Consider the following 27,719-nt stretch of genomic DNA (forward strand, 5'->3'; position numbering starts at 1 on the left):
CGAGTAATTGTGTGCACTTCTCATTTAGTTATCGTCGCATCAGTGCCTACAGCCCTGCGCATAAAAGCAATCACTGATAATTTTACGGTGACGTTGACGATGGCCTCGGTGACACAATGGTCTTAACACATACATGGGTACTATACATATTATTATTAACAACACAAAAAAAGAAAAAATCTCCCCATACATACATATTTACACACTTCTACGTATACCACCTTGATGAAAAAGTTCCCGGAATAACCCCAGGTGACAATCTAAGTTACCTGCATTGAGTTTTTTGTTAGGTTTCCATATCTGTAGTTAATATATCAACAAAATTTTATCGTCATTGCTTAACATTGGTAAAAGTTACACTGCCTTGAGTAAATCTACCTCTGCAGTTTTCAAAATGGACTTGAATTCACAACAAAAATGCGAAAATCAATGAAAATCATACAAATGTTGAGAATTTGTTTCGGTAATGAAAAGGAAAGAAAACAAGTGGCATGAACGCTTCGGAAGAGATCGTGAATCCATCGAGACTGATAAACATAATGGCAGGCCGTCAACATCAAAAACTGATGAAAACATCAATAATGTTTTTTCTTTACTTTTTTCACCAAAAATCGCAAATTAACCATCAGACAGGAGGCAGAGGACTTGAACATTGCTTTTGAAGCCTCTCAGGACATTGTAATTAAAGATTTGGGCTTGCGCCATGTTGTTGTAAAGTTGTTCACTAAGAACTTAACCAACAAAAATACGTCAGCGTTGGTATCGAATACCGGCAAAGACATGATTTCCAAGGCTGAATTTGGCGCAAGATTCATCAAACGCATCATTACTAGAGATGAAGTGGGTTTACGAGCATGCCACGAAAGCCAGACATCGGACGAGTTAGTAAAGAGCTCCAAGTGAACCAGGACCAAAAAGGCCAAGTAGTTTTCAGTCAAAAACGACAGACTTGCTCACCGTTTTTGTGGATTATAAATACCATCCAACTGCCATCGAATTCACCTGATAAAGCTCCGAACGATTTTTTCTGTTTGATAAAGTCAAAAAACCACTACGGGGAACAACTTTGTTGTGTGAACTGCCGAACGAAAGTAATGGGAAAATCGAAGAGGGCTCTGATGAATATACCGGGGATAGAGTTCCAGAAGTGTTTCGAAAGCTGGATCAAACACTGCTAAAAGTGCGTTGCAGTTGATGAGGAGTACTTTAAACCCGATAATATCACTTTTGAGGAATAAACTTATGTACTGAATTTTCTGAATATATTCCGGGAACCTTTTTAGCAAGGTGGTATGTATAAGTAGGTACAATTATGCGTTCGTCGCCAAATCTGAGCTAAACTGCTTTTTAACACCAATCATATTTGACGTTGAAGAGCAGGACGCATAGAAGCATAAGCGCAAAAAGGAAGCAAAACAGGTGGAAAAATAATCGAGAAAATAAGAGAATTGAAGTACCAGCACAACAGCCATGTCATCCCCCAATTTAGTGGTCATAGCCGCAGGACTGACCTGACTGCTGCACGGCCTACTTCCATTATACAACATAGACCCGAACACACGAGTGAGCCAAACATTGTTTTGTAGGCAGTGCTTCGCCCATTTATGTGTCACGCGGCAAGCTCAACAGCGCAACAAATGGGTACATTGTGAGTGTATGTGATAATCTATATATGTACATATGTACGTGTCCATCGACGTATGACAAGGTATTGTCGGAATGAGCAACGAATGAGACACTTGCTGGTTTATTTGCGCTTTTTACTGTCGCCTTACTTTCTGTATTTCTAATATTTTTAGTTATGTTGTACTTTCGTTTTTAGTGTTATTTAATTTACCTCCAATTGCCGGAAAATTCGAGGAAATATGCGATATGCGTATCAAAAACACAGAAAAACGATACGGTGGCACACCAAGTGGAGCCAAGTCCTTCCCCCATCTGATCTTTCCAACGCAGTGGAGGTCTTCCCCTTCCTCTGCTACCACCAGCTGGTACCGCATCGAATACTTCCAGAGCCGGAGCGTTTGCATCCACTCGGACGACATGAGCCAACCAACGTAGCCACTGGATCTTTATTCGCTACACTATGTCTATGTCGTCGTAAAGCTCATAGAGCTCATCATTCCATCCGTTGTCAACGGGCAAAGGTCCAAAAATCTTCCGCAGAATCTTTCTCTTAAGCACTCCAAGCGAAGATTCATCGGATGTTGTCATCAGCGACGCTTCTGCACCATACGTTAGGACGGGCATGATGAGAGTCTTGAGTCACCGAGGACATAATTAGCGTATTTCCTAGGAGTTCTACTGTTACTTACCTTCAAACCATAGTTCATAAATGGAGCATTTCGAAAAGTTTTTCAGATTCTGCATTGAAAATTCAGATTTTGCCTTGTTATCAATATTTTCGTTTAGCATAAGATTCTGTAGCAGAGAACCCAGACGAGGTTCGTTACAAAAAAGGTGACTTTTTAAGTTTCGAAAATATATACGAGTATGAATACATAACACAGCGCTTGGACTTACCTTTGTTAGTTGTCTTCGTGGATGATATTTGGATGAATATGGTCAATATTATTACGACTTGTTCAGAGTTCATTGATTTTAGGCGCCAAGGTCTAGTGGTTCTTAATAGTTTGCTTTAATTTTTTTCGAAAATTATTTACTTATTCATCGAGTTATATTTTGCCTTGCTTCAGCAAAAGCTAAACTCATATTCACTAACATATAAAAATATTCCGGCCAAGCTTCGTCCTTTAACGACAAGGCATGTTCCCAATGCTTAGTGGCTATCTTGAAAACAAATCTAAGGAGATACCTTACCCGAGTTTATCCATCTATTGCCATTATTAGTGAGTCCATAGGGAATTAGTGTTTTATTCTCCACGAGAAGTTCGAGCTAATTGTCTACTTAGTTTTCAATTAGAAAGTTTTGTCACTGAACAACTATGCCAAATGAGAATTTTACATTGAGTTCAAGGTCAGAGTTTGTAAAGCACTACATTTTCAGAATTAAAAACCAATTTTGAGATCCACTTACATTCAATAGAGTTTTTTTAATTTTTTTTCTAATTTTGCATTGAAGGAACAATTGTGTTTAATATTTACATGTTTTGCTTGCTTTGTGAGCTATTTAAGAAATTTTTTAACTTTTTATTTCAAAAATCCATACATCAAGCTTATTTCCAAACAATCTTCAAAACCTCCCAAATCTGACAGATTGGGCAAAAAAACAAAAAATACCTTATCTATTTGAACACAGAAAAACAAAATTAATCACATTCATCATATAATATCAAGCCGTGAATTCCTCTTAATACAAACATTATTTTACGAATGCTCGCCTTTGCTGCACAGTATTTACCTTGGGATTTTTGCAAATTACTTTTACATTCATCACCGTTGGGCCCAAACCAATTTCTGCGTGCAATCTTTCTTTAGCATAACAGCCAGGGTTGCCCATACCACTGGAATCTGTCCAAATTTTTCTACAATAAATGTTGGTATTTACAAGCTCATTTCTCAAGTGCTAACTTGGCGTGAAGTGCCGCAAGGTGTACACTGTCCTGTCGCTGGGGGTTTAAAGAAAACGCCAACACCTGCGTGACACAAAACCTACTGTGTGTATGTATTGTTGTTTACAATATATCATAAACAGAATTTTTATACATATCTAAGTTTTTTATTCCAATACTTCCCTTCTTTGTCTACCTCGCTTTCCACACGCACTCATACGCTCTCGTATTCTGAGTTGCCAATACATACGTACGTACATATGCCGCTTTTCTCTCTTCTTGCCGCCTTGCGCCATTTAAGTGCGTTTACAGAATTACACTTGTGATTTATGTGGGGTGATTAGAGCAACAATTGCGGCTACTTTGATGGCCTTGTGCTGTGCAAACAAGCCAAAGCGCCTTGAAATATGCTTTGTTACATACGTTAAACGTTTGCTGTTGTTTGGACAGCTATCTCTGGCTTTGTTTGTTGATCTTAGAACGATGTTGCAAGCGAGTAAAAAAAACAATAATATATAGCCGCTGACATACTAATGTGATAGGTTTCATAGACGTGGGCAGCTTACATACATACATACATTTTTTTTCTTTTGTTGGCTTTATTTTCTTGGTTTGCCCCAAACAACTTGACTTAAAGCTTTTAATTTCTAAGCCACTTAAATTGAATGCCATTAAATGGATTAGCAAAGCTTCTCATAAATTTACCACAAGGAATTTTACAGGTGCTTTTGCAGCAGATTACTGGTATGCCCCATAAAATTTTTGATATAATCGCCCAATTAAAGCAAATTGAATACTTTGCACTTTCTTGAAATGAATTTTTTAGGAAATTGTCTCGGTCGCAAATGTAAACTTTCAATAACGCGAAAATGAAAATTGGCAAGTGACAATATGTTGCAAATGCGCATATCACACTAAGCTTTTAGCGGAAATTGTATGATAATCAGCAGCATGGAAAAAAATATTTTGACAGCGTCTTAGAGTTAAGTGCATAGGAGCCATCCCACTTTCTGGTACTCTTGGTTTGACTTCACATTTCAAATTTTCACAGCGAGTGCTTATAAAATAATGCAAATAAATCTGTATTGATTACTTTTGGTTTTTGTTGAAATATGTATATTTACATACATATATATGTTATGGTATGAGAATAACTATAATATAATATGTTATAAAGGGTGGTTAAGTTTCAAGGGCCGGTGTTGATTTTGAATAAAATACAATTTTTTCAAGAAACTATTGTCATTTCTCTTTATTATGATAATATTGGTCTGGCTGAATTACGTATGGAACAAAATTTTGGCCAAATGGCCGCCGCCATCAAATTTTTCGCGCAAAAGAGCCATTGTTTCGTTAGCTGTGTGACAAGTGGCACCGTCCTGTTGAAACCACATATCGTTGACATCCACATCTTCCAATTCGGGCCATAAAAAGTTCGTTATCATCTCACGATAGCGAACACTATGTATTCACAGTAACTGCCTGACCGACCTCATTTTGGAAAAAATACGGCCCAATGATGCCGCCGGCCCATAAACAGCACCAAACAGTCACTCTTTGTGGGTGCATTGGTTTTTCGGCAATCACTCTTGGATTATCATTCGCCCAAATGCGGCAATTCTGCTTATTGCCGAATCCACTGAGGTGAAAATGTGCCTCATCACTGAAGATGAAGTGCGCGATATGCATTTTGATTTGATATTTTTTTTGAAGGGATGAAGGAGCTGTCGTTGCGATGGACCTCGAGTACTATGGAGCCATGCTGACTGAATTTTCGTTTCCAAAAATGAATCAACTAAAAATGTCGTACATTTTATTATTAGTTCCAACGAGACGGCAAAACTTGCGACCCAGCACAATTAACACTCAGTTTATTGCAATAATCAAGCCCGATCAATAATACGGCCAGATTTATTGCAGAAAGTAGTCAAAAATTGAACTAGTCGAATGAGCAATGTAACTCATAGCCGCGGCGGTCATACGCTAATATCATTATCGAAATATAAATGTCAGGAAATTATCTACCAGATTATAATAAAAAAGATTCATTGCAACAAAATTTCTGTTTCGTATTATCATTTTAAGTTCCAAACTCTTAAAAACATCTGATATTATATAAAACTCCTATTCCCCACTCTGATCATTTCAACTGTGTCGATTGAATCCTGTGAACTTTATGGGGTATACGATACCCAGCAACGAAATTCAGTGCTGTTACGATGGAACCATCCACTGCTATTGGCAACTAATAAGAAATGCAATATTTCTACTAGTTTTGACTAATTTTCTGTCGTTTTTCTAGTTTTCATAAATTTATTATAAAACTATAATTTATTCTGCAACAGATATCACAGAACTCAAAGATTGAAACTATGTATAAGATTTATAAAAAATCAATTAGGTAAAACTTGATATATTTTAATCAGAACAATTTAGGTACGTGGTTTTATACTCCATTAAATTTTATTTCAAAGAAGTGCACATTTGCAGCGCGTCGAAATTTTGTTGTTTTTTGATAATTATTTACCCTTGTATTAAATGAAAAAATTGTCCTAAAGAACCCCGGATCTTCTTGAAAGTAATAGATAAAAATTAACATAAACGAAGCGAAACGAAAGGCACAAAGACTCGTATGCCTTTGTATATCCAATCGGTTTAAGTCTTCATTCATGGCATAGCAGCAAAAGTAGCCCATAGGCTACGGTAATCTAGCATGTAGAAGGCAATCTTCGAAGGCAACAAAAGGTACTCTATCAAGTACAAAGTAAAAGTATAACCATTTCCTTCTTTTCATATTCATATTGATTGCCTTATACTACGAAGGATATCCCGCAAATAGATACTAGTAAAGTGTACACTTTCCAATTTCACGCCATAAACATACTGTAAAATAGGAAATCGGCATTTTAGTTGTACAAAGGCCCGAGAGCGGACTTTACTACTCAATGTCCCAGTAGCACTTGCGGTGCAGAAAGACTCTTTGTTGAATTTTAAGGCTGACGTTATTATCGGTCTTAATGCTGGTTCCTAAATAAACGAAGTCTTTTACAGACTCGTAATCCTAACTGTCAACAGTAACGTGGGTGGTGATAGGCGAGTGCGCCTACTGTTTGTTTGATGACAGGCGGTACTTCGTTTTTTCCTCGTTCATCACCAGACCCATTCGCTTTACATCTTTATGAATCCTAGAAACAGACAGACTAACAGACAGACCAATGATGCTAATACCATCAGCGTGTGCTGTTTTCATAGATTGTGCATGAGCGATTAAGTTCTATGGCTCGCACACGACAGCTAAACACCCTGTCTGAAACCTCGTTTGGTATCAATTGGCTCGGTTGGTATAAACTTGGACGTTGACAATATCGAATCGTACTTTAAAGAATTTGGGTGAAGTATTATGCGGAAGATTTTTAGACATTTGCACGTTGGCGACGACAAATATCGCAGGTGCTGGAGCACTGAGCTTTACGGCGTCAAAGACATAGTGTTAGCCATAGACATAGACAGCCATAAAAGATCCAGCAGATATGTTGGCGAGGCTACGTCTTATAAATGGGTGCAAAAGCTCCGTACTCTAAACGTACTCCTACCAACTGGTGGTAGGAGAGAAGTACTTTCTTCCCTTGGCGTATCCAGGCGGCGCCGGTTAGCACGAGAAAGAAGGTACTTAAGCGTTTTGTTAAATTTAAAACTCGGCCAAATTCACTTAAGAAGAAGATGAAAACATCGTTCAATTGCAACCACTTCTGTTTTCTAAACCTTGTTATATCTTTTTACCATAACAGAAGTTGGGCCTTCAAATAGAGTCAAGGAGCATGCCTTTATTAGATAGGATCCAGAGTAATAAAATCAAAAAATTTAGTGCCTAAATGAAGACTGGTCGAGTAATCGATAAAAATTCACCTCTTTTTAATGTTTCTTCTCCTCGAAAAATTCCGTTTGGAGATACATTTTTTTGTAAAGTCTAGTTTCCACTATGGGAAGTAATAAAAAATTATTATTTTCTTAAGTTAGATCTTGCCCTTATATAAATGTCTAATTAGGGATAAATTCCACCTAGGGAACAAATAGTTAATGTTACTCCCTTTTGGACTCTCAGCCACCAGTCTCCTTGTGATATAATGAAAAAATCGAAGTGTCATACCCGTAATCAAAGGCTCATGTTCAAAATGTAGGTATAAGTTTCAAAGTACTCAAGGCACAGATTAGACAAGGAAAAAACAAATGCATTACTAAGTCTGAGAAAGGGTGCAATAAAAGTTCTTAGAAGTGGGGTAAATAGACAATGGGCCTGGTTCAGCGTCTGCGCATTCCTACTAGATTTCTCTGTAGAATTTATTAGAATGAAGAATAATAGAATGAATATAGTCACCACTTAGGTGTTTCAAACACTTCAAACAAATAAAAGAAGGATTATTGAACATCTTTAACTCTAACCGGGCTAGTAGCTGGTTTAACAGGAGAATACTTTGAATACCGGTGTGTACTCCGTTTCGGATATGTTTCATCGCGTTGCTCATAGAAAGTGTAAACATACATATTGTATATGTTACTGAGTAATGGCAAGGGATGTAACTTCTAAACTTAACCTCACCTCAGTAACACGTATTAACTTCCTTTAGCAAAAGTCTCTGTAAATAAGGCTTTAGTATATTATATTGGAAAATATAAAATTAAAATGTCTATATTAAAAAAATGTCCCATATGGCACATAATATACAAAGATGTTGCATGCAACAAAGTTTTGATATTGTCAGCATCTGCAGAACAAATGCGATCAAGTGCAGAGATGACAGAGATTTACTTCGACATAGAAGAAAAGTGAGAAAAAACTACTCAAATATCCAAAAATGGATTTGCAAAATGTATTCAACAAATTGCAGCAAATACCAAAGGAATATGCAGAAAATTATCGTGAAAATCAAAACGATCAAATATAGAAAACAAAAAATGGTTCAAATGAACAAAGTTAAATGCCAAAGGATTTTCGTTTGTATTCACATACAAAGCGAAGTACCGCTCAAAAAGTTCCACTGAACACCACAGATTGAAAGTGGTCGTTGCAACGCTCGCTTTGCCCTACCTACTCAGTGCTTAGCACTCAACTTCCACTATTTGCTGAGTACTTGAAATTTTCGCCTCCATTTGCCGCCATTACTATGAAGTAACTGCGTGCAAAAAAGTTGACTTCTAAGCTGGCGAAAGCCAATAGCCAGTGGAAACAATCAAGATGGTAGAAAATAAATCTAAAACCAAGTATTAGCCAAAAGCGCTCAGCTCAAACTGATAAATTAACAATTTAGGTAATCAGCAAATTTATATTTACCATCAGTTGAATGCAATTTCCCTTCTTGAAATGAGGGTGATCAATTCGTACAATGTTATCAGAAGATAAAGTGAGCATAATGATTGGTTGGTGTCAGTGGTTGACTTGTAACTACTCAGCAGATGCCATTTTGTTACATTTCTCGGGAACAACTGCTTCTAATTCTACCTGACTCCAATAAGTCAAAACTCCTTGCCTGGGTACCTAAACCTTGTCATTGGTGGTTGCGATGGCTGGATTGTACCATCGATGTCCAGGCATACCAACAGTGCCACTTATGTTGGAAACGTCAGCAGGTGTTGAAACAACGAAGGTTTTGAAGCTCATCATCATCCAGAACAGGCATCTGTGCACATATCTGTGGAGAGTACTCAGCAGCAAGGGGCTGGAAACTGGGAAATTAATAGCATCGACGACTAGTCAATAAAAGCAATCAGGGAGAGCAACTGTTGGATATCTCAGAGATTCGGCACGATTCTCGTTCACTTATACAAAAGACGCGGTAATAGAGAAGCTATGGCTGAGACAGGTGGGAGTTAAAAACACCTGCAGAAGTTTCGAAAGGCTCAGCTAAAGAAGCAGTTAGCAATGAAGTCAACATGAAAACTGGAATCAAAATAACAGATGATGTAGCGGCAAAGATAGCTCGAACAGTGGCCGAAAGCGAAGTGAGTGTGGACGTCTTGCTGTTACCTCATGAACGTGAGCAAATCGACGATGACTGATAGCGAGCGCGAGGCATTTAGGCAACTCGGTATAGGTGCCTCTAACGGAATATCACTGTCAGATATCGATGAGGTGATAGTGAAGCGGTGAAGAGGTAAAAAAGCGATGACCAGCACTAGTATTATATTAACCAAATAAATCTTCAACATGTCAAAGCCGCCTCGGCGGTAATCTGAAGGGCAATTATTAGGTCTAAGTTTACTGTATGCATTGTTGGTCCAAGACACCAGGCTTCTCATGGGCCAGATTGGAGGTTTAGCTGTTTCTCGAGAAATTATAGAAAAAAAAAGAAAACTGCAATATGTGCCTTCTTAAATAAAGAAAGCGTCTCTGACAGCACCGTATATAAAGCCAAAAATAGGGCTCTAGTTGGAGAGATATTAATAATTCACTCAACGGAAGAGCAATATGTCAAGTACGAGAAAAGGAGAAATAGTAACCAGATCCGGTAGAATAACGGTATATACAAGGGATTCTCGTAATAATAGCCAATATTAGGCTGTTAACCAACTCTCAGCGACTTTTACAGAATCAACTGAGGGACTGACGTAACTGGGGTCACAAAGCGACCCTAAGATTGTGTTAGAGATATGCAAAAAAATCAACACAATGTTAATTCATTGCCGTCTGAACAACGACTGATTATACTAGTGTGTAAACGCGCGTGAAATAACCGTACAGAATTCGGTTAGCGAATCCCCTGTGTCGGAGCAGCCGAAGTTGCTCGCTCAATTTTCTTTTTAACCATTTCAATGTGTAAGTTTGCCCTAATATTTGCCTTTCCGAGTTCGCATGACTAACTCCACGTGGTCGGTAGGTCCTAAACTTAATAAACTTAATCGTGGAAACCTGGTTGATTATGAGGTTAAAATTGTTCAATTCAAACCAATCAATCAATGGAGCCTTTTACAGCATTAAAAATTAACAAAAGTGAAAGACTGTTCTTCTCCCTTTACAAAGAGTCTAGATTAAGGAGCTTCAAAAGGAACGTAGGGCATTTGATTCTGCTTATCGAAAGTTGATCGTAAGGTTTTGACATGATAACTGCATACTCCACTTGAGAACGGGCAACGGCTGGTTGTATTTCAACCAATGAAGTGTATAACTGAATACGATTTTTTAAGATTGAAACTACAGGGTGAACGATATGAAGTGTTACCTATTCAAAACACCCTAACTTTTTTGTGTGAAATTAGTTTTTATTGATATCAAAGACAAGATTGTTCAAAAATGATTACAATTTTAACATATATTCACTTTAGCTCGTTATGACCACCTATAACCTTCAAACGGTCAAAAAATGAGTTGCATGCTGCACGAATGTGATCTTGAGGTATTTTAACCTATTCTCGTATAATCGCTTTTTTCAGCGCATCCATACTGGCATATTTTTTAGTCCTCACCTTGCTCTCCAAAATGGACCAGATGGAATAGTCCATCGGATTTGCGTCTGGCGAATTCGAAAGTCATTGTGTGGACGAAATGAAGTGTAGAACATGAATTTTTAACCATTCTTGGTTCACACGAGCTTTATGAGACGGTGCCGAGTCCTGTTGGACCGTCCATGGTCTACGACCGAAATGTTTGCGTGTCCACAGCTCCAAAGCAGCTTCTAAAACATTTTCCCGATAATGAGTCGCATTCACTTTGACACCAGGCTCGATAAAAACGATTGGAAAGTGTCCATCAACGGTCACTGCGGCCCAAACCATTACCTGCGATGGGAAATTGCTTCCAGTGGACATACGTTGGCTCAAATTCTCGTATGAGCGTTCGGTCAAGTAAACACGATCGTTTTGAGTGTTTATGAACTGCTCAATTGGGAAATTTTTTTCATCAGAAAACACAATGTTACGAAATTCGCCAAAACTCCTTTGCTCTTTCGCACCGAACTTTGTTTTGCTGGGGTAAAAGATCGAGTGCTTTTTGGAACTTGTAAGCCTTGACCTTGAGCTCATTTTTCAATATGCGTCGAATGCTGTCTTGCGATTTCGTTCAAGTCGAGTCTTCACTATCCGAACCATTTTCGGCGTTGTTGCGGTTTTTGTGGTCCACCTCCATAGCGTTTTGCAATGCTACCAGTATCATTGTAACGTTTTATAGTGCGATACATAAACGTTTTATTCACTTTGAGGTGACTGAGCTCACGAACTATGGATGGTTGTGATTTTCCTGCCAAATATAACGCAATCACACTATTACGCTTGAATTCCATCACAGAAAAAAAAATTCAACAAAACTGATACACAAATGCTTTTGGTGGCTTATAAACAATACATTGAACTGTCATTAGAACAATTTTGACGTTGAAGTCATAAGCTATTTTACAGATACAAACGGTGTGAAGTTGGAAACACTTCATATCGTTCACCCTGCAATATCACTGAAGATATGATAACAGAAAATTGAGTATCAATTATAAGCCTAGGATCTTTCAACGCTGCTGCATTTTGTAATACGTAAATATCAATGGTGTAAGATGTGTTTGGAATAATCTGAGACTTCGAAAATTTTAAATGAAAACATAAGTATACATCCCCTTGTACAAGGTGAACTGTAGTGTGGGGGCAGGTTTCTACTTCAAACTCCCACAACTATCTAAATCAATGCACCTTCCAGTATAATATAGTGTATTCCAAGTAGATTTGCTAGCCATGAGGGAAGCCCGCAAAGTACTCTCCGACATCATACAAGGGGCAGCCGAGATAGCTTGACGGGTAGCCAGTCTGGTATAAGGGCGATAAACTTAAAATATGTAGCTTGCAAACTTGTAATGCAGTATGTAAAAGAACTCAACTCACTCAGTCAATGGCTCGATATCACTTTAGTATGGATCCCAGGCCATAGATACACTGAGAGTTATGAAAGGGCGAATGAGCGTACTATGCTAGGATCCTCTTTAAGCTCGTCCGAAACCCAGTAGAAGTTCCCTTCAGGAGGTTTAAGGTATAAGTATAGTCTCATTATTACAGCAACGCAAGTGGACGATGGAAGGGACTATCAACAAGTGTCATATTCAGGAAGACATGTGCCGACTATAACGTGTCAAATACCAGGCAGCTGCTCGGTACGCGCGACCCAACATCTCAAGACCAACCACGGTTCTCACAAAACACTGGAAGATGGGCAAGCACGCGGTGAAGTTAAATATACCACTCAACACGATGAGCTGCTGTTGGGGAGAAATAGGGGAGAAGGAATTTCTAAAACAAAACTAAGAGCATTTGGCAAACCATTTCTCAAGAACATTGATCAAATTTCAGGCTTAGAATTTAAGTTCCTCTTCTTTTCCTAGACACAACGAAGTAGTTAAACTTCGAAACTGAACTACCAAAACAATAGAGGATTGCCTTATCAAACCGGCGCTAGACGCTAGTTAAGTGCCTCCTAGCTCAGGAAACAAAACCAAAAACAAATACAATAAGAGCTTAGCTAAGGCACTAAGCACCGCATCATTTTGCATTGCTTGAAAAGCTTAAATTTTGCTCCAGAAGATGATATTGTCATCAGAATAAGGCTTGCGTATGGAGAAAAATGCAAAGGTACAAGGTAAGTTTTTTTTTTACTATCAACAGGAGAATTCGCAATTAAGTGCAAATAGCCTTATAGCATGACACTCGCAAATCACCGTGGCAACACAACAACTAAATGCGTATATTTGCCGCCGTAAATTGCAAATGACATGATGCCAGGTCATTTGTACTTTACCGCGAATAGCCCTAATATTACACCCTTATACGCTTACACCCTTTTTTGGGTGTTTGGGCGAACTCCTTCTCTTATTTGTGGCGTACGTCGGGATGTTATTTCACAAATGGAACAGCAAAGGTTTTTTTATGAGGCGAAAGTTATTTAGCTCAAATTTTCCTAGTACTGGACGAATGAACACGACTCCTTATAAGGATCTGAGTTTACTTTACTGAATTATCATTTATTCAAATTTTATTATTAAAAATAAATTATGTAGGAAACGTTGTATAAAAATCAATTGATTTCAAATGAACGATGGACTTTAGCGGCGGCTCCGATTCACCCTTTACACAAATTACAATAGCTCAACGTTATAGAAAACAGAGGCCGGCTGAAGTAAAAAGAAATAATTTGAATTGCCAATTGTTATAAAAAAAAAGGTAATGACCTATTTCACTAAGGAACGTCATTAAAGTAATAAATAAATAAAGTAAGCTAAAAAATGTTGTATTACGGAATAACCAGCAGCTCAGTTTTATCAAAATTGTTTTATCTTTTGGCCTTATAACGGGTGATTTTTTAGCAATTATCTTTTTAAACAGTTGGTTTAAACAGCTGTCGCACGTTTCGTGTTTTGTTTCACTGTCAAATACTTTAATTTGGTCTATAATTTAACCATGAATCGTCTTACAAACGAACAACGCTTGCAAATCATTGAATTTTATTATAAAAATTCGTGTTCTGTTAAGAAAGTTTATCGCGCGTTTCTTCCATTTTATGGTCAGTTTAATCGACCCACTGAAGCGGCTATTCGAGCTATTGTGACTAAATTTAGAACCAAATTTACATTATTGGACCTCAAACCACCAACACGCGTACGTAGAGTGCGAACTGATGAAAATATCGCAACTGTATCGGCCAGTGTTAACGATGACCATCAATTACCGATTTTTCGCCGTTCGCAGCAGAATTTTTGGTGAATGGGCTATTGGAAAGTTGGCCGAAGATCCTCTTTTTTATCGAAAAATTGTGTTCAGCGACAAAGCTCATTTTTGGATCAATGGGTACGTAAATAAGCAGAATTGTCGATTTTGGAGTGAAGATCAGCCGGAAGAATTGCAAGATCTGCCAATGCATCCAGAAAAGGTCACAGTTTGGTGCGGTTTATGGGCTGGAGGTTTCATTGGACTGCACTTCTTCAAAGATGCTGCGAATCGTAACGTAACTGTGAATGGTTAGCGCTACCGTGAAATGATATCTAACTTTTTTTTACCCAAAATGCAAGAACTTGACTTGCATGACATGTGGTTTCAGCAAGGCGGTGCCACATGCCACACAGCACGTGTAACAAAGGACTTGTTGAGAGGCGAGTTCGGTGAACATTTTATTTCACGTTCGGAACCTGTCAATTGGCCACCCAGATCGTGCGATATAACGCCTTTAGATTATTTTTTGTGGGGCTATGTTAAAGCTCATGTCTATTCAGACAAGCCCGCTTCAATTAACGCATTGGAAGACAACATTAAAGCATTTATATGTGAGATACCGGCTGAATCATTGAAAAGAGTATGGCAAAATTGGACTAAGCACATGGACCATTTGAAGCGCAGTCGCGGTCAACATTTGCATGAAATAATCTTCAAACATTAAATTATATGGGCTGTACTGTCGATTTAAATCAAAATTTCATGAATTTTTCTGAATTTTACGTGTGTTTTTTTGAAAAACCTTCCTATAGCTCTTAAAAAATCACCTTTTACAAGACATATATTGTATTTTTTTCGGTCCGCTCTAATGTACATACGAATGCATTTTGTGTAATAGAGAGCAAATATTAATTATCAAATAATGTCAGTAAAATAAGCTAACCATCAACCGAAAATTAAGAAAGCCTACTATGCAACCTAACCTAACCTAAGTATCAGAATAAGCAAATGAAGAGACTATAGAGATATACAGGGTGGTTTATATAGTTGAATATTTTTTCAAAAATTCAAAAGCATACACAAAATAAATTTGTTTGGATATAATATTTTATATTTAGCTTACTCGAAAGAGCAAGCACCTCCATTATTTATGGAAAACACTTTCGGCTGGTTTCACAGTGGCGCATTCTGCAAAGTTATCTTGCTTGTTCGATATTCGCCTTGCTCGATATGCGCCTCAATCATTAGCGGTTTGCTTGCACAACATATCGGGGGCAAAAAGTAAGGTGAATTTATTTGTCAAACTTCGCGGGATTCAAATTTCGCTCTAGTTATTTTTTCCATGAGTTGGCAGCACTGCTAATAACATCCGGGCCAACTATCATGTGAATGGCATTATCACTCATTTATTTACGCTTGTGTTTACCAAACGACCAAGAGTGCATTTTTCGATTTTTACAATGTCCGATTTGATTGATTTGATTGAACAGAGAAGTGCCATCAAATTTTGTTTGCGGAATGAAATTTCGGCTGCGGAAACGTTTAGCATGTTGCACAAGGCATTTGGTGATTCGACCATGTCGCAGAAAAATGTTTATAAGTGGTACAAAGACTTCAAAGAGGGTCGAGAACGTGTTGATGACTTGGAGCGCTCCGGACGACCATCACGTCAATAAAGTGGAGGAGTTAGTGCTCAAAAATCGTCGGTTGACTGTTAAAGACCTTGCTGATATGATCGGAATATCAGAAGGCTCTGCGAAACCCCTTTTGAAAAACCATTTGCGCCTACGAAAAGTCAAATCTCGTTTGGTACCGAAAACTCGCAATTTCTTGGAAAAAAGTCGTCGCGTTGATGTGTGTGAAACAAAGCGAATATCGTGCTAAAGGCGAGGCCAGACCGAAAAGAGCACGTCAAAGTCGTTCAAAAATAAAGGTCATGATGACAGTTGTTTTCGATTTTCGTGGTGTGGTGCACTATGAATTCCTTCCACCTGCCCAAACTGTTAATAAGGAATATTATTTGAGCATTATGCGTCGTTTACGTGAAGCAATTCGTCTAAAAAGACCAGAATTATGGGCCAACAACTCTTGGTTTTTGCATCACGATAATGCACCGTCTCACACTGCACTCGTTCTTCGTGACCATTTCGCCAAAAACTCCACGCATATCGTTCCGCAACCACCGTATTCGCCTGATTTGGCTCCGTCCCACTCCGGGGAACGCGTTTCGAGTCGATTGAGGAGATAAAAGCTGAATCGACGAAGGTGCTGATGGCTATACCGGAAATGGACTATTTGACATGTTTCGGGGATTGGAAAAATCGTTGGCATAAGTGTATTTCATCGAGAGGGGATCATTTTGAAGGGGATGAAATTGATTTACAAGAATAAATAAAGATTTTTCATTATACAACCAAATTCACCTTACTTTTTGCCCACAGTAGTACAGCATAGCCGCCGAGATAAAAATAAGGCTGAAATCAGAAATTATGGACTTGACTTACTTTCAATAAACGCGCTGTTTAGGCTACACAAGATTAACTTTGGAATAACTGTACAATAATTTCCGATATTGTTCAAGTGTAAAGTGAATTATTTCGGTTCGCGGAGATATGAAACTGACTTTCTCTCGGGATTTTCCGCGGGAAAGCGCTGTCAGTGCCAAAATAACAAATGACATAAAACCATTTATGGATCACCCTGTTTATTAATGAATGTATGCATGCATGTTCCTTCATATTATTGAATTCAGAGCGCATAAACATCTGCTGACTGCGTTAATGAACACTTGCAAGTGACGACGTTCGCATCCTACTATTCAGACGCTACCAGTGGTGGGAAACTTCTAAGCAAATGTTTGCCCACAAACGTCTAGGTGCTGTTTAAACTAAGCAATCATCGGATATGAAAATATCTACCCTACGAATGGACTCATCTTGCATTCAGTTAAGAGAGTCAATTTCCAATACAATTTCCACCACAAGTGGCTGGGGTATATTTTAGAACTTAATACATTGTGCAATGTAAATTGAATCAATAATATCCAATTATGCGATAACAATAAGAATTGATTTCGTCGTCGTCGTCCTTTCCTATTCAGGCTGGGTTTAAGCAAATTCTCATGCGCATTCTGCCACATGCCGCATGCAAGAAACACTTAGGTTGCATTGCCCAATTGCAATGCAAATGCCTGCTAGAATATGCCAATATCCATTGCACAAGAATACATGCATATGTGCATAGATAAATGTGTGTGCGTATTGGTGATATGAACAAGTCAGCGCCTCTGGACACTTTAGGCGTAGGAGCGGAAGTGTCAGTCGTCATCACCGTTTGTCTATCCCAAATGTCACAAAATAGATGCAGCTAGTGTTGTTATGCTTGACGCAGTAGAAGAGAGGAAATTTGTAGAGAGGGATAAGTAATAACGCCAAATGCACATTCATACACACATACACATAGATGCATGTTGAAGATAATACTTTGGTTAGTAAACACAAAGCGCACAGACGATGTTGTAAATTTTAATTGAGTTGGATATTGTTTCAAGTTGGAAGAGTTTCTTCTCAAAGTCAAAATTTCTAGTCAACCGCATTTCAAGCTTCATAAAATTAGTAGGACAATTAGAAAATCGCATAATATTTGGTCATCACTTTAATAATATTTATATAATAATATATGCGGTTATACACAAACTCGCTCTATTTCCCTTTAATTTCCGATGAAATCCTGTCGGCAACATTCACCTTCCCAACTGGCCATATATGCACATCCATTAATTTGAAATGTATGCACAAAATGTGCTCGTATTCTGTTTATCCAAGGACAATAAAATGGGCCTGATGGCTGACGTTGCAGTTGAAACTCAGCTCAACTGTTATACAAATGGTAAATTATATTATATACTAAGATATATGCTCATATAATAAATATAATAACAAGATACAAATAAATACACTACCGTCTCTACTTATTTGTGCGTCATTACGTTAGCGGTTCTTGTTTCACTTACATGAAAGGTTTAATTACATGAAATATTAGCAAAAACTTTGTCTTCAAGTAATTAAAATAATGCTGACATTTCCTCAAATCACCTAAGTATTAGCCCTGCCAGTTTAACCCTAAGAGTTTAAGGTACCACAAGGTAATATTTTCTCTGTTTAATATACCACAAGTTTCCGTAGCATAGCGTGGGCATTGGAACCAGACGTTATCAGCGTCTTCTTCAGCTAATTCCAACTTCATAGACCTTAGCCAAGTCTTAATCCTGCTAACTGATTCGCTTGCGATCCTCTCAATTTCGTGGATATGTTTTGCTATCATTTTACATTTTTTGCTATCACTTTAGTTCTAGGGGGCATATACTCCTCAACGCCTTTTTCACTTCTAAACCTCAGTTTACGTTCCCTGAAATAGCTCTCAATTATTTTGATTATAAAACTAGGTGACCCTATTTTTGCGAGGATTTCTAGTATACGCTGCCAGCTGGCTGTGTTAAAAGCATTTTTAACGTCCAGAGTTACCACAGCGCAGTATTCTTTTTACCCGCCGTGCCATCTCTTACCTTCAATGGCTTCTGTTTGTAAATCTACCACGGGGGTCGGGGACTTTTTACCTCGGACCTGGAATTCTCAGAGGGGCCCGGACTCGAGAGTAATTTCGATAAGATTTATGGAAAGGGCCCGCATTTGCAATTTTCTCCCGGGCCCCGGATATGCTCTCTACGGCCCTGGAAAAGATGGGGTTATTTAGCGAAATATAGCATTCCCAGCTAACGAACGCCAATAGAAAAAATATTCGAAAGTCCCTCGAAATTAAACAAAATGTTCCTACGGCGCACGAAAGTTGGGAACTTTTTATAATTTTTTGGACCTTATTATGAAATATACAAATAATTAAATATATTACATTTTAAAGGTGCAACTAAATTAAAAATAATTCATACCTGCACGTACCACAGACAGAAATGAGGTGAATGGCTTATTTGGTTTGATATATTTTGCTGATCTGCACAAAGTTTCACACGTTAACGTTCGAGATATATCAAATGGACCGCTGATGGGACTGGACTGGAAATTTTTGCTACTACAATGAGCTTTAATCCTTACAATTATGATTGAGATGTATTCGGTTTGATAATTTCAACACCCGTGAGGTCACGTCGCAAGTGTGATAAGCTTTTCCCATCCGTGATATAAAGGGTGGTTAAGTTTTAAGGGCCAGTGTTTATTTTGAATAAAATACAATTTTTTTAATAAATTATTTTCATTTCTCTTTATTATGATAATATTGGTGTGGCTCAATTACGAATAGATCAAAATATTGGCCAAATGGCCGCCGCGGCCTTGGCGGTACACCTCCGTCCGATGGTCAAAATTTTCGATGACGCTGAGGCATAATTGAGGTTCTATGCCGTTAATGTGCTGAATTATCTCATCCTTTAGCTCTTGAGTTGTTACTGGCTTATCGGCGTACACCTTTTCTTTCAAAAAACCCCAAAGAAAGAAGTCCAACGGTGTCAAATCACATGATCTTGGCGGCCAATTGACATCGCCGCGAAGTGAGATTATTCGTTCATCAAATTTTTCGCGCAAAAGAGCCATTGTTTCGTTAGCTGTGAGACAAGTGGCACCATCCTGTTGAAACCACATATCGTCCACATCCATATCTTCCAATTCGAGCCATAAAAAGTTCCTAATCATCTCACGATAGCGAACACTAATCACAGTAACTGCCTGACCAGCCTCATTTTGGAAAAACTACGGCCCAATGATGCCGTCGGCCCATAAGCCACACCAAACAGTCACTATTTGTGGGTGCATTGGTTTTTCGGCAATTACTCTTGGATCATCATCCGCCCAAATGCGGCAATTCTGCTTATTGACGAATCCACTGAGGTGAAAATGTGCCTCATCACTGAAGATGAAGTGCGCGATATGCATTTTGATTTGAACGCCCGTTTTCATAATAAGCCTGAATAACTTTAACGCGTTGCTCGTATATGTATATTTCCATGGTTCAAATTGAGCTAGTTTGAAGTTAAAAAATGTCAAATAAAATGCAGAAAAAACCTGATGTTTAGGTGTGGTTCACATTCAGTATCGGCCCTTGAAATTTAACCATCCTTTATTTCAAAATTTCAATAAAAGTTTTGAAAAAAACTTTAACCGTGGCAGTTGCATAAAAGCTCACGAAAAATTAGAAAGCTTTCGCGGTCGAAAAATACAACGCAGTCAGAAGATGTCACTTTTTATTAAAGAACTTGCTATGCTTCTTATTGAACTTATGCCCCTGCTTAGCATGGCCTGTTCCATGGCTTTAGACGACATATTGTCCCAAGTCGTCGACATGTCCATAAAAGCTCGATATGTATATTTTTATATATCCCATTTTATATTATTTTTCTTTCGACACTGTATTGTATTCTCTGCCTATTTGTCCAGAAATCGATCTTTCAGATTTACTTCTCTAAGCTTTCTAGAAAAGGAACGGCGTCTACTTCGCGAGCCATTGAACACTACACACTTCCTTCAAACCTGAGAAACGGGGATTTTACTGCAGAACTCTAATTGAGTAATAGTCATCACCTATTCACATCACAAAAACAAAACTGATAAGAGAATTGCCAACAGACGCAAGTTTATCAAGGTCAAAGCTTCCCAATGAAAGTTTCTCAAAGGTCAAAGCGACTAGTAATTTTCTTTCTAATTTTGGCGCAACTCGAAACTGAAATTTTTGTGCAATGCTTTTATATGTCTGATTCGAGTCGATGTTTTAGGAATCATTTGTACACGCGCAGTCTATATAATAAAGGGTGGTTAAGGTTCAAGGGCCGATGTTGAATGTGAACTACACCTAGACGTCGACGACACCGTTCGACTTCTTTCTTTGGAGTTATTTGAAAGAAAAGGTGAACGTCCATAACCCAGCAACAATTCAAGAGCTAAAGGATGAGATAATTCGGTACATTAACGGCATAGAACCTCAATTAAGCCTCAGTGTCATCGAAAATTTGGACCATCGGATGAAGGTGTGCCGCCGAGGCCGCAGCGGCCATTTGGCCGATATTTTATTCTATGCGTAATTGAGTCAAACCAATATTATCATAATAAAGAGAAATGACAATAATTTCTTAAAAAAATTGTATTTTATTCAAAATCAACAACGAGCCTTGAAACTTAACCACCCTTTATTATGAATTATGAAGATAGTTCCACCATAAAGTTACTCATTTCATACCCCAGAAGTATGATCCAATCCGCGAAAAACGATAATATTAAAAATATATTAAAATATGTGATGACTTTTCTGAGACACGTAAAGTATTAAACATTTTGCATGAACTTTTATTTTTTCACATTTTCGTGAATCCACAATATTTTTATGCATTTTCGGAAATTGATCTCTTTTTTGTTACTCATACAAAATTCTATTCAATAGAATTTTATTTTGCAATCTATTAGTAGATCTAAGCCATCTTAAAAACTGCATACTTCAGTTCACTGGTGTTGATGGTCATTATGGAAGCTGTCATAAATTTGAACACCATAAATTGACGCTAATTGTTATTTGCATTTAACGCGGATAGTCGGTGAGAATCGTGCTCGCCAACAGCAAACTGCAGCAGCGAAAGTAATAGGGCAACAAAAACACAGCAAACAGCAGCAATATAGCGAACAGTAATTGGAACAACTTGCTAAAATATGCAGCAAACAGCGCATAACAACAACAGCAAGATTCCCGGGAACAAAAAGGAAAAGTAAGTAAGCGCATTATTATTGGCAACAAACAACGTGGCAAACATAAAAACAACAAAAATAGTGCAATAATGTCACGGAAATTAAGTTTAAAGCTTTTCACGACAGATGGCGCCGGACAACAGGATTTAGCGACAATAGTTGATATAACAACAAGCACTGTCATAACAGCAGTAGCAGCAGCAGTAGCAGCAGTAGCAGCAGTAGCTGCGGTATTTACTGCAACAACAATCACTATTACACCAACGAGAACTAACCGGATGAGCTCACTGTGGCGTATAAAAGACGGCTTATGCCCGACAAATGTCGACTGGAGCAGAGCTCGAAAGCTGCAATGAATTTGTTCGCTGCCCGTTGTCGTCTACTCGTACATAGTTTAGCTGCCATCAACCAGGAGCAAACAGCAAACAACGCCGTTGGTATCATTGCAGTGAAATGTCAACAGCAGCAATGTGTTACTGTGAAGTTGTCATCAACATAATCAACTCATCATCATTTGAATAATTTATTTCGTGACGTAATAAAAGAACTTGCAACAAAATTAGACGAAAAAAGGAATGAAAGATAAAAATTGAAAATAAAAATCAGTAAATCTGGAAAATGATTTTGTGTGCTATCGTGTGTGTCAGCTTAAGCGGACTGTATGGACGGTAAGGACATTAAAGGATTTCAAAAATAAATTATTACCTAAAATATATTACAGAATATATTTTTATAAGTGCATACTAAATAAATGGGTATAGAAATATATGATCGCATTCATTCATTAGTCAGACTGCAGTGAAACTTAGTTGAGGTGTTTTGGAATTAATTTGAACTCAAAAACTAGATACGAGGTAGAGATATTTTATTTTGAAAAATAAGGCCTAGTTTAATTTGTAACCCATAGTTTTTTAATGTTTCCGAAAAGTAGAGAGTTTCTTTAGATTTTGGAAAGAAGAAGAACCCTCTTCATATATACATATATACATATTTGGGCGGGTCGATTTAAAAATCGCTCATTGCTCTGTGAAAATCGTATTCTAGGGATCAAAATAAGAAACTTTGCCGAAGGAACCATACCTCTAAAACGAATTCTGATGTCCCCCAGTTTGGGTCGTACGAAAAATCCCACTTTGACCCATTTAGAGTGCTCCAATCGAGTCCAAATGTATGACCGACCCCCACTAACTTTTTACGGCCGATCCACCCATGCCAGTGGCACACCCCCTGGGACTCCCCTGGGGGGTTGCTCATACAATCATTTCAAAATATCACCATTTTTGGCCTTTACATGAGAAAAGAAACTAAAGAGTTCGACCCAAATTGGGAGACATCAGAATTCGTTTTAGAGGTATAGTTCCTTCGGCAAAGTTTCTTATTTTGATCCCTAGAGTATGATTTTCACAGAGCAATGGGCGATTTTTTTGCCTCCCCACAAATCGACCTGGTCTAATACATATATACCTACACTCGTACATCCATTGTTGATTTTCTTCCTTCAATTTTGTGCGTTTTCCTGCAAATGGAGGAGCCTACAAAATTATTACCAGATTTTATGCAGAACTCTTTCATGGCAGAAATACACTCGCCAGGCTTGAGATTTCCTTCAATTTTGTGCGTTTTCCTGCAAATGGAGGAGCCTACAAAATTATTACCAGATTTTATGCGGAACTCTTTCATGGCAGAAATACACTCGCCAGGTTTGACATTTCCTGCCTACCGAGGAGCGATCGTTATTAGCAAACCCTTTTTAAATCAATTGCTTTTGCCACTGTAGTCACGCACCTACTCATTCAGCTACGGCGGCCGCAACCTACAGTCCGTGGTATATTGCGCGCTAGGCTGGATACTCTAAGCGATTGTGAAAAAACCATTTCACTTATGTTTTCAACTTTACTATATACTAAAGTAACTCGTCAGGATTGTAAGTTCCGTTTTGCTTCTGAATATAACTCGTTATCTGCAGAACTGGTCTAGAATTATGATTTACCTTGGTCAATATTTTCATTCCACTTGGGGCGTTACGGGATTGAAGTTGATGCTTTCTATTTCAATTCAACCGGGCTATTCGGGACATGTTCTTCGATTTCGATGTAACTCAAATATGTTAATGGTTAATGGTTAATGGTAGTAAAGGGTTAAGGCATGGGCCTTTAGCACTGCGACCATATTGATCTATTGTGCACCCTATGCTGTCTATTGACTGTTAAGTATGCTTATGAATTGTACCAGCTCCTATTGCTCTCTGGTCAAAATAATGAGACACGTTTTTTTTTTGTTTCAATATTTCAAAAAGTGTATTTTTTTTTTAAATTTTTCCAAATCAAGAGTACACCTCAAATTTCAATTGATCTGAATGCCCAGTAGCTAAAATCAGTTGTTTTTGAGTAATGAATTTTTCGAGCTCGGATGGGAGCTAATGCCACATCCATCATACTCTCCGGATATTGCATCTCGTGATTATCACCTTTTCCCTGGACTTCAATCCCATATGAGACAAGAACTACTCGTATTTTGGCTCCAAGGACAAACAAGTTTTTGAGCAGGAAATTAAAAATGTGCCTAATCGTTGGGAAGACATTGTAAATAATGAAGGAAAATATATTATTGATTGATAAATACTTTAAACATCTTTTATATTATATTAACTTCAAAACCACCTGCAAAAAACGCACGAACTTGCACGGCATTTGATTTGACAATTAGCGCAATCGAACAAGCCTCTTCGCCGACTCAATGATCTTGGTAAATGTTTTTATTTGCATGACAGTTATTTCCGCAAGCCTTCATTAGAATGATTTTTCGAGTATGTAGAGCTCCAAACCGTGAAAAATAAGGATGAACTCATAGTATACTTTCCTTTTGCCCTAACCACCTGCAGCTTGGACAATAGTCAGGTTTACTCCGAATAAGTTATTTGTAAGAGTTCACATGGCCAGAATTTCAGCCATAATGTATTGTATACTCTATGCAGTAGTCAAAAAGCCGAAAAGAAGTTTTTAATCTCATATTTTGCAATAAAACTTGCCTTTGAAGCTCCCATCGAGTTCACCTGCGCCTATTCTTAGATGCGTTATGTACTACTCCCACCGGGTGGGTTTTTAAAAACCACCGCTGGCATGCATGAATCGATATTGATAGGTTGTCCAGATGACAAAGTTCCTAAAATTGCGGTTGACAAGGAGTTATACTATCATATAAGCCAGCTAGTGACAGCGGCTGTAAATGTAATTAAGTCAAGAAGGTGTAATTAAGTCAGAATAGCATTTAGTGTATCGGCAGGTATAGAACCGTGAGAGCCACTGAGGCGGAGCTCCGCGTTTTTTGTTTGTTTGAAATCTGAGAATAACCTCTGAGCCACACAATAAAACGGGCATAATACTACCCAGTTACCTACTTAGTTCAAAGTAGCCTAACTCAGATCAAGGATAAAGCATTTGGCCTTCAACTATGGTGAAAAGATAAATTGAGCGAGTAACTTCGGCTGCCACGTTACCAGGTACTAGTCGTTGTTCAGACGACATGGGTGAGCACTGCATTGATTCTTATAGCACCAATACAATCTCAGGGTTTTCGTAAACAAACCACTGTAAAAACCTGGATTACGTCAGCAAATCAGCCGATTCCTTCAAAATCCCTGAGAGCCGGTTACCGGTCTGATGTTGGTCCCATCTCTGCCGTCGTGTGTTCTCTGTGCATCGTATAATGTATAGGCTACCAAAATCTATAACTGCATACAGCAGAATTAAACGGAAAATGTGTATAGTTTAATGTGCCATCAAATATGCGAAGCTTCAAACTGTTTGAATGTCTGTCACACGTTGTGAAGTAAAAATCGCCGTCGGAGTTTTTACAATGCTTGCCTTTGTTTGAAATTGAAATTGAAATTAGAAAAGGTCGAGCCATGGAGCAGCAGGAGATTTGATGGCTCCTAAAACATTCAGACTAAAAAGCCCATTGTATTTAAAACTCTGGAATGGAGGGAAGGAGAAAAATATCAGAGAAAGAGATAGGAAGAATAGAGACAGAGATGGAGATAGTTGGTGCTGTGAGAATCATCCAGATTCTTTGCCAAATCTGTAAATATCCTCCCGTTTTAGAGAATGAACATTACTCATTCTCATGACATCGGAACCCAAAACTCGTAGCCGTGCTCTAGCGCCTCCTCTAAGCATGACAGGCACATTGGGTTCTCAATGATTCCAATGGTAGTCATATGCTGACCCCATGGGTTGTGTCCTGTAATGAACGTCTTTCCCTCTACGTTTTAGTAGAAAGTTTGACAATTTTCTGTTCGGACTTGTCACAAAACACTTTGCAGTTCTGCAGCGTTCTAGTCCGGACCATCGCTCTTTATTTAGATTGCCAACTGCTGATCCAATTCATGATTCCTGCGGAACTGATTCCGATTTTTGGCTCTGGCCTTTGTGGGGTAACCGCTGATCCACGGTTGGCCAATTCATCGGCAATTTAGTTTCCTTGAACACCGGAGTGTCCAGGAACTCAGTACAAGCCTATTTTGTCTTGCGACAGAATTAAGCTTCTTCTTACATTCTTGAACAATCTTTGAGGTTTGCTTCGCGTTCTCCAGGGCCTTCAGTGCAGCTTGACTGTCACTGCAAATTCCAATCTGTTTCCCGCTCCATCCCCTCTCGATTAACCATTCAGCTACTTTTAGGATGGCAAAAACTTCCGTTTGGAAAAAAGTTGCCATTTCACCCATAACATAGTGATACTTACTACTATCGTTTAAGTACCATCCGGCTCCAGACCCTATTTCATTCTTGGACCCATCGGTAAAGAAAATATCCGTCAAACCTCCATGCGTGCATTCTGGATTGCTCCATTGTGTGGCATCAAATTTCCTTCCAAATGAAACTGTGGATATTAGGGCGTCTTTAAGTACCAAAACCAGTGGATACTGATCAGATAGCAACTTAAAGATGTCCATTGTACTATTTTCCATTATTTTTTATGCTCAGAGTCCAGTAAAGTTTCCAAGAGTTCACATAAAGTTTTGAACGTCCATTTCGCAGTATCCGCATAACCAGTTACAATGCCCTCCCCCGCCTCCATACAATGTAACTACCACATGAGAAATATGAAGGCACCCTGTTCAGGAAAACACGAATTTGAATGCCTTCTAAGTCCGAATTAACTATTCTTCGAGTAGCCAACTGATAGATGAGTTCAACCAGAGCCCTTAAATTTCACGTTTATATCGGACTGGCAATCTTTATAAATGGCTTCTTCTTTAAAATAAGAGGTGTGATTTTTGTTTGTTTGTAAAGCCGCACTATCAACCCTGCATAAAACATCAAAACATATTTCATTAAAATTTCAGTTAAATTTCAATCACCATTTGTATCTTCTTTGCTGATGAAAGTTTTCAATCCTTTTTTGAAGTAATTTGCTGCCTCATTAGATTTCACTCAAACGCGTATTTGTTACTAGGCAAGCATTTTATGCTTATACCTTGGAAATTAGTTGAAAATTATAACAACAATTAATAAACACTTTTCATCAAATCCGAAAAACAATCCCTTCCGCCACTGGTGGTAGCTGCTGTGTGTGGAACCACAAACAAAAAGTTGGCAGGAGAAAAAAGTCGAAACATGAACTGGTAAAATGAATTAAAATAAATAGACGGCAAAACTTTCGCTACAAACTAAGCACAAAATGCAGTTGCAGCTGCAACAGCAACAGCGACAAAGGAATGTTGTTGGAGAAATGTTCATTTTTGTTTTTGCTTTCGTTCTTCTTTGCTGCTTCCACTCCTTGGTTCAGTTGTACAGAC

The sequence above is a fragment of the Anastrepha ludens genome, chromosome 5, assembly GCF_028408465.1.
Source record: "Anastrepha ludens isolate Willacy chromosome 5, idAnaLude1.1, whole genome shotgun sequence".
NCBI lineage: Eukaryota > Metazoa > Arthropoda > Insecta > Diptera > Tephritidae > Anastrepha > Anastrepha ludens.